This window comes from Aulonocara sp. 'chitande type north' Nkhata Bay, linkage group LG12, assembly GCF_057382095.1.
Source record: "Aulonocara sp. 'chitande type north' Nkhata Bay isolate Kocher_YH1m ecotype deep benthic linkage group LG12, A_spYH_male_GT1.1, whole genome shotgun sequence".
NCBI classification, from domain to species: Eukaryota; Metazoa; Chordata; class Actinopteri; order Cichliformes; family Cichlidae; genus Aulonocara; species Aulonocara sp. 'chitande type north' Nkhata Bay.
In genome coordinates this window covers 34,888,957-34,898,213 of record NC_141355.1, presented here as the reverse complement: position 1 = coordinate 34,898,213, position 9,257 = coordinate 34,888,957, and the positions used below count along the sequence as shown (strand labels likewise).

The following is a 9,257-nucleotide window of genomic DNA, read 5'->3' as shown; positions in this document are numbered from 1 at the left end:
CCAAAGCAATCGAGATAAACTGTAATTCCAGCCTCTGTACTGTTACTGTTATTGAATCCTTCGCCATTTTTATAGCTTGCAGAGGGCTGCACATTCAGTGAAGTGACGGCATGGGTCTACTGCATTTTCCAACGGCCTTAGATAGCTATGAGGGTGTAATTTAAACCCTAATTTGTAGACTTGATTAGATGGAAGTGAAATAGCTGGTTGAATGTTTCTCCTAAATCCTCCAGACCATCTCTTTTTCACAAACACGAGAATTTTCATTTTGATCTTGCAGTTTTGAAGATATTTCTGAAATAAGGATTTTAAACATTTTTATTAGGTGGAAATACCATAATACAGTTCAATTTTTTCTTTATGTGAAGGTGACAGAACAAAACAAAAGATAAAAAATATGAAAATACGTAAATATAAAAACAGTTGTTTGAAGGAGAAAAAAGAAAATGACAGGAGAAGGGACAAACACTGAGAAAGAAGGGGGTGCATAGAGGGAAAGAGATGAAAAATAGAAAAAGAGAAAACGGGAGAGAGCTGATTAACCCTTTCTCCAGCTATTTGACAAATGAATAAAATCAACAGGAGCCACACTGCATTTATCACTGCTGAAACACACACTCACACACACAATCACACACACAGGGGGCCCCAGAAATAACTAGTTTCTGCTAATAAACCCAACTAGCATGCCAGGACACATTACTCTGTCATAGGCCACACACACACACATCCATCTTCTGCAAAGAGGGCAAGAGAGAGAGTGTCGGGCGGGCGATCGAGCTCTACTACACAGGCAGGAGTGATAGGGACATTTGTTAAGGATGTGGTCCGTTCAATAGCAGTCATAGACCACCGCCGTCACTTTAAGGCCTCATCCATCTCCACCACCCCGTTTTTTGTTTTTTTTTTAATAAAAAGCCTTTGTGAGGAAATATGACTTCCTATTTTTATTGTTTCATCATTTGTTAAAGGGCTCGCCAGCAGCCGGGTGACCGGATGCGTGTCTCTCTAACGGCCACGAGGCGTCGATAACTTGCTGCCGCCGCCTCAGAGTGGATCTGTGCGGAGCGAGGAGGCCGATCACAGGTCAGGGCTGGATCTGAAGAACAAATCCATCCAGCTTGTTAGCTGAAAGCCACTTCTCTGTTGCTCTGATCCCAAATGTGTGTTCAATGTTCAGACCAGAGACCATTTATATATCTGGATCAGTGTCAGATATCACACATTTAAATTATAAAATTCACCATTCGTAGTGTGAACTTTTAGACTAACCATAAGCAGCACTTTATGTATAATTAATGTCACAGTGTAACAGCAGTACTTGTCTATTCCCATAATCTAGGTTTTAATTAAAGCCTCTGTGATAAATATTTTTATAGCAATGAATTAAATTAGTGTGCGATGTGAACTGAGGAAACTACTCTGCCACCATCACGGCACTTGATTTTTAAAAAGCTAGCTGCGGCTAACTCCCCCAAAAAACACTAAAAATAACAAAGACTTTTGAATCCTAAAATCACAAAAACATCAACATCAAACAACATCAACAAATGTGAAAACACAACGACAAAACAGAAAATATCACAGGAAATAGTCCGACGTTATCTTAACTCTGTTTTAGCTCCGATTTGGTCTCCACCAACTCATAAACTCATAGCTGGTCATTGACAATCACTGACAATGACAAACATACACTGTACAATTATCTGGAAACAGCACATAAATAAACAGACACACCAACATATTAAATACATACACAGCTCCCTGTTGAAATAATCAAGTTATATAGTTGGTCTTGGCTTCAACGTTTAAGTTGCTGTGATTCATTTTTTTCAGGGTGGGGCTATTTTTCCTTTGTTGTTTTTATTTCTAATAAATTGGAGCTCCTTTGTGAGAAAATTGTTGTTTTTACATTTGAGGAAGACATTGTTAAGCTGTCACAGCCTACACTAAAACAACAAAGTCAAACCAAAGGAACATGAATCACTAGCCTGGAAGACAGAACATGAAACATGCTAAATGTTAGGCCATCCATCCACCCCAACCTCCTCCCTATCCCCACCTTGCTGCTAGTTAGCAACGTCACCTAACGTCCCCCTTTGTTCCCAATAACAGTCACAGCAGCAGCTGTGAAATGTGTTCATAAGATCTGTTAAACTGATGAAACGAATCATACATCAGCTATTTTCTGAACAGGAGTTTTCTGAGCATTTTAGAACACAGAAACTCATAAGATATCCAAGAGAAAAGTAAAAAGTTGACCCACAAAAGAAATGGACTCTGTTAAAAAGAATCACTTACCGTTGACCCACTTTTAGGTATCTAAAAAGGTTTCATCTTTGGAAATATCCATTTTACAGGATTGATGATTTTTATAACCACAGCTCATTAGATCTTTATATTTGTTTTGTCAATATTCACAACAGCTGGAACTATATTATTTCTGAATGCCCTTTCACTCAGACAGTGGGGCCACTTGGTTCTTAGCAGAATGTTATTCTTTTATTTTGAAAGAGGAAATGACTTTTTATTTGAGACAATATTTAACAAAAATCATGATGTTGAAAGCTCAGGGGAAGTGGACATTAGTTTAAAGTGTTTTTAAACGGCTGTTTGTTGGTGGTCCGACCCTGACAATCCTTTATAAATAAAAACAAGTAAAGCCCTTCTGGTTCACCGTGGTTCACAGGGTTTTGTTGGTTTTTCTGCTGGCTTGTGTAACGGGCTCTCAGACACATCCATCACTGCTCACAGTCACAGCGCGCCTAACGTTGGCAATCTGCAGCTAACACGCCCTCACACCACAAGGTCAATTAGCCTGACCTGGCTAATTACATGACCGGTCAGCTGGTGCGTGCACACACACTTGAACGTGTTCACACATAAGCACAAAGACCTTCATGTATTTCAGGACACACACACACACACACACTCAGGTCCATTAGTACTATGTGTTGGCCCAAATGAAGACCAATGGCCAGGCAGCTTTAATCTGCTGCTCCTAATGAGGAAACAGAGGAAATAAAACAAGGCTAAATGATGATACAACTCTCCTTCAACTGTTTGTGTTTGTGCACGCTCGCCCCAGTAAAACACTCAGCAATTCTCCAATCTGATGTTCAGGTTTGCTTGAAGCTGATTTCAGACCACAGCAGTGACCACAGAAGGAAAACGATGCAGGAGATAAAGTTACCGTACGAGTCAGACTGGATGCAGCATGCAGCAGTGGTGCAAAGAGGTGCATTTGCACCATGAGTCTTTTACTCCACTGTGTTTCTTCATCTTTAGCCACTAGATTTTTGCAGATTCTGATAAAGAAAAGAAAAGAAACTATTAACTCATCACTAAATGTAGAAGCTAATCAGCAAGATAAAGTCAAATGAGAACAGCTCATTAATATATTGCAAAGATAGTTAGAATTTAACTACTATAGTTTAATATAGACCAGTATTCATAGTTAACTAAGTTTTAATGTATTCAAATGGCAACTTTCTGACGGGCTTTCTGTTGTTATAAAACGCTTGCGATAATGTGAAGGTAATGCTACAAGTTTTAAAGGTTTTGTGCAGATAATAGGTACAATAGGAACAATCACTGACAACTTTGATGGTGATTTTGTTATCTTGCCTCTGGGCTTTTACATAAACCTCTGTTTTGTTGATTTTCTGCAGTTCTTTGAGTTCAGTACAAATCATAAAGATTTCACTAGGACTTCTGTTAAGATTTCAAAATCCATCCAAACAGTGAACAGTTCATTTTTGGTACAAAATATAAACAGTAAATGAACAATAAATTAAATCAAACACTCAGGAGAAGGTAAAATAATGTAATTAGCTTAATTTGATAATAATCCTGTAATTGAATTGACATTATTTGGAAATATGCTATTCCTAATAGAAGTCTCAGTTATTGTTGAGTTTCTTGTCTGTTGGGTTTTTTGGCTTTTCTCAGTGGCCTGTGTAAGCTCAAACTTCACATAGATGAGAAAAAACCCTAATAAAAAATAGAGAAACAAAACAAACAAACAAATTATAAACAACAACAACAAAACAGGTTGCTACAATGCAAAGTAAGATCTAGCAGGCTGAGTAAAACCTAAATAATGTAATACACATTCAACCAAAATATTAACAAGAGGGTGTTTTTCAAACAACTCAACACACACACACACACACACACACACACACACACACACACACACACACACACACACAGTGAAGTGAAGGCAATCCAGAGAAAGAGGAAGGAATTATTTTATTTTTTCTTTATTAAGAGAGCTGCTTTCCTCCGGGACAACAAACACAACACACATTAATCTACCTGCTACTGCTGCGTTTGTGTATGTGTGTGTGTGTGTGTGTGTGCGTGTGTTTGTGTCTGAGAGGTTGAGTCTCAGGAGTTTTGGCTGTTGCAGAAACGGCGTATTGGCTCTCTCCTCAGCACAAAGACTAATTACTCCGAGTGACGTGGTGGCTGCACTCAAGCAAACACACACTCACACACACAAACACACATAAACACACACAAACACACATCTCAGTGAGTCAACAGGTGTGTCACGCTGCTGCAAGTTGTGGAAACATTGCAGCAGAGAAAAGCAGACACACACAGAAAGCAAAATTCAGCTTTGTGTGTAACAGTCAGCATTAAATTGTAAAACAGGTTTCCTGTCTTTTCACATGCAAACTGCATTATAAGCCATATTATAGATGCCATTAGTGACAATGAGACACATTTAGCACTACACTGAAAAAAATATGTTGTTGGATTTACTTAATTCAATGGTGGACATTTGTTGCACACAGATGTTTTGCTTTGGCAGCAACTTAAACAATTGAGTTAAATTAACACAATTTATTCATGTTCAATAAACCTGTGCAATTTGTGTTGATAAAATGTGACTTAAACATGTTTTGATGAAGTAATTTGAGCTCTTGAAATATTTTAATCCTTCACAATTTTCTCACTTTATCCCAACACCATTCAATAACTTTTACCCAATACTACTTGGTCACTTAAATACTACATGTTATCTTCAAATTACATTTTGCTATTATATTCTAGTATCAAATACACAATTTTCAAATGGAGGCCTTATAACAGATTATATTGTTCTCTTCCAAGATGGTTGCTGGCATCCACCAGTAACCTTTCAAAACAAAATGTCTAATTTCACTGCATTGACAGTAGGTAAAGAATTAAACTGACATTACTCCACTACTGAATCTATATAAACCAACAGTTAAATAATGTCAGTTCTTCCGTGTTCTCTGGAATCAATCACAGCAAAGAAATTAGACTCTTTCTTTTGAAAAATGTTGGGAAAGAACAAATCAAAACATTCTATTTAAGGCCTCTGACGTCAAGATTCAGTTAAACAACAATTATAACTAAACAATTTGAGGTAATGTTAGTTTCCATTAACATTAAATTAGGTTACTGAATTGGCAAACACCTTCCTATTAACATTACCCATTTTACCCCAATAACTAAAGAAATTAGCACTTGCAGGTCAAAACCTTTATTCAAGAGATGCAAAAATAACATTGATACAGTGAGTGACTGTCAAAAATTACGGCACTGATCATACTGTGACATCTTGGTTCAAAACAGCAAGCTTAGAAATATTCAACGTTCCTTACTTCAACTGAATGAAACTGAAAATACCATTTCACACGGCCCATATGGGATATTTAGACTGCATAACTGTTCATGCTACATCTCTTCACTAGTAAAAGAAAGAAAAAATACAAAGAGAAATTTAAAAATGCTGCCAAACAGACAGAGAACTTGTACAGAGCAAAAGGAAAAACAAACAACAACAACAACAAAAAAACGGCTCGTCCTCATGGCAGTTGCAGTGTATATAAAAATGAACCCTGCGATCTGTTCCTGGAATTGAGCTTCAAAAATGCAGCAGAACAAGTGTGAGATTTAAATGTCTTCTCACCTAGAGCTGGTCACCTCACATGCATAACAGTGAGCTTCGTTGCAGGAGCAGTTTTGTCTTAGTTGTGAGCTTTTCTTGAGAGCTGAGTTGCTTCCAACTCCATTACCACCCTTTGAATCACCTCAAAAGTGTAGCAGAGTTGTGATGGGTAACTCATATTGAAGGAATAAAAAAGGTCCAAACAGCATGGCTACTGCAAAGGTCACGTTATCCAGATCTTGAAGAACTACTATACCCTCGATGATGATGCCAACGTCAGAAAAGTCATTGCCTGGTGCATCCTCTGGAGACAGATGTTCATTGTGGTTTTCTCAATCTGTGCAGTGGCCTCAGTCAAGTCCTGGTTAAAAACAAAACATTTCTTTAAGATTCCTTTTTAAACTCATCTCTTTTGAATCTACCAGTTCTAATGTTAGAGTAATTTAAACCAATGCAAGCAACATAGTAAATAGCATGAATGGCAGCTGTTAGACCATGCTGCCATTCATGGTCTAACAGAGTTTCTAAGAGAGGGTGAAAAACATAATTTCAAATGCTTTACATTAGTTTTTCTTAGAAAGACACCGGCCCATCAGAAATCCAGGTTTTGTCACTCAGAAGATGTTAGAATTTAGACTTTCAGCCCCACAATTTGGTTAGCTGTTGGTCTTTTTTTTTTTTTTCAAACAAAAGCTAATGTAAATATTGGTGGGATTTTCCTTTGTTCACTAGAATGACAAATTTAAAGTTTTTTCACACTGATGTGACCCCTAATACAGGGGTGGGGCCTCAAGGGCCGGCGGCTGAGTTCACTACCAGGCCTCATGTGAACTTCAAATTATTAAAGAGGACTACTGGTCCTAACTGGTCCAATGAGGATCAAGTGGATAACTAAATGCATTTTAAAATGTTGCAAAGCCACAATCTACTCATAAAACACTCACCATGAACTCCTGCACCAAGATGTTGCAATTGTCTTTCACACAGATGCGGAGCACTTTGATGAGACTCCCTTTGAGCATTAATGTCATCCTAAAGTATTATAACAAAGAAAACAGAGATTTGTGAACTTTTCAGTAGCACAGAAGAAAATGATCCCAGACCAAAACTTAAACCAGTCAACATGCAACACCAGCATCTACAAAGCAATATCAAAAGTTCCTGTTTGACATCAACTTTATGGATATATAGTTTCCAGAACATTTATTTTTTTAAAAAGATCAATTTTTCTCAGTGGGCCAGTAAATGCATGACGAAAATTATGGCATCCTTTCGGTGGAATCAGTACTCACAGGTAATAGTTGACTGTTTCAATGGATGCAGCATAAAAATCTTTTACTGACCTAATGCAATACATATACACTTTGTAGTTAAAGAATTTTAAAGTTCTTACTGTCATCATGCCAGCTACATCCTTTAGCTTTGTGCCCTGTTCCCCCGATCACTTTGCAAACACTTTCAGCAGACTGTCAGAGAGAAACTCAGCTCCGTCAGAAACCTGTAAAGGCATGGTTGGGATGCACTGGAATGCTGCATTTTATCTGAAATGACATAAAATTATTTTGAAATAACAGCAGGCACTGTGCTTGGTTAATAATCAGTAATGTTTTGTTGAATAAAAACTGTGTTTCCAGATCTTATGGGATTAAAAAAATCCAAAGATGTTTATTTCTGATTTGCAACCCAAGAACCCACAAGTTACAACCTCATTTTAGTTCAAGTGTGCATTAATGTGAGTCCAGTAATCACCTTTCTGACAATACATACAGGTATAAGTCAAACCTATGGCAGATTTTGGATTTCTCAGTTGTATTAATAGGGTGGTCTATTTGAGTATGCATGCACCTAATAATTATAAAAAACCTATTATAATTAAGTTACAGAAACCTTAAGCGAAAATAGAATATACTTTCTTACCATAACACCTTGAACCCACAATCCATCAGCTGACTCCTGGTGAAATGCAGAATAGATGTGGTCTCTCAATGTGCATCAACAAAAACAAAAGGACAGCAGGTGAGGGCAGGAGGGGTAGGGATGTAAGCTAGCATAATACCGCTGATGATATTAGCTAAAGCTGTTCAATGTCCAAAATCTCACTAACACCACGGTGCAGTAAATACACAATGTAACTGAAGAGTCAGTTGACAAATCTATTCACACAGAAAACCAAATTATGTTATGAGTGCCTCGTAATTAGGTTTAATGTGATATTACGGCTCTTGTGCCAAAGACAAATTCAAATGAAAAAGCGCCAATTCTTTGATAACAGATAAAACAGCAAATAAGCTAACGGCTCTTTTTTAGCATGTTACATGGCGGCACTTTAGACGTTTAACTACATTTGGCTGAAATATGGTAAATATTAATTCAAAAAATCAAGACATACCAAAAAACGTAGAGTTGGCTGCTCGACTTGACTGAGATGGATGCATTTTTTAAACCACGATCCAAAGCCCGCGAGATGAAATCACGCGTGGTTTCACGAGATTTAACGTTGCTATCTTATTGACTTACTTCACCTGAACATGATATAAACAATTTAATACACCCTTTCTGCATATCATGTAGTTTTTACACTATATAGTTACATTTATCTTTAAAACATGAGGCAATTGTGTTAAATACATGCAAGATGCTTACATAAATCCAAGAGATGGCCAGTCCCTTTTTTTCAGTGTATCCCCACCAATGACAAAATATCCCAGCGTGTTCAACACCAATCCTTCCACATCACATGTGTCGATCTCAAGGCTGAAAAGCCTTCAGGGAGCTTCAGGTGACTTGAAAGAAAAATTATTTGCTTCCATATTAGCACCTCTTTGAAATCCAAAATTAAATTTAAGTATTTAATTTTAGTAAATGAGCATCCTTACATACAACCTGCTAAAAGATCAGGCCATATCACATCGTAAAGAACCTTTGGGATGTAGGATCCCTACACAGCACTTTATTAGTTTCACAGGCTTCTCTCCAGGAGTTCAGGAGATGGACGCTTCACTTTTAAGATTAGGCTCAAACAGTTGGTTTTTAGCTAGTTTTAGTTTCCATTAGTTATGCTCAGGCTCAGGCTGCTGGGGGGACTTCGTGGTTTTGTTGAAGGTCTCTTCCTGTTAAAAGGGAGTTCTTGCTCCCCAACATCACCACTTGCTTCTCAGACGTGATCATCTCAACGTTTGCTTTGATATTGCACAATTTTTATTATGTAAAGCACTTTTTAAAAAACTGTAACACTAAAGATATTTATTACAAAGTTCATATAACTGAATAAGTTGCTCAAATTGACTCTGACAGATAGTACACTCGATATTTGTGTGTCAATCATTAC

At 37.5% G+C, this 9,257-nt stretch overlaps 1 long non-coding RNA gene across 2 annotated transcripts; it reads right to left on the bottom strand.

Moving 5' to 3' along the window:
* Positions 1 to 4,749: 4,749 nt before the first annotated feature.
* Positions 4,750 to 8,603, bottom strand: LOC147317925 (uncharacterized). 2 transcript variants are annotated; one of them, XR_015131897.1, is made up of 5 exons: positions 8,319 to 8,603; positions 7,847 to 7,882; positions 7,323 to 7,470; positions 6,874 to 6,961; positions 4,750 to 6,290 (listed from the first exon to the last, which is right to left on the bottom strand). It is a non-coding gene; the product is annotated as an uncharacterized LOC147317925 (long non-coding RNA). The 2 variants fall into 2 exon arrangements; XR_015131896.1 differs by having other exon boundaries at positions 7,847 to 8,603.
* Positions 8,604 to 9,257: the final 654 nt, after the last annotated feature.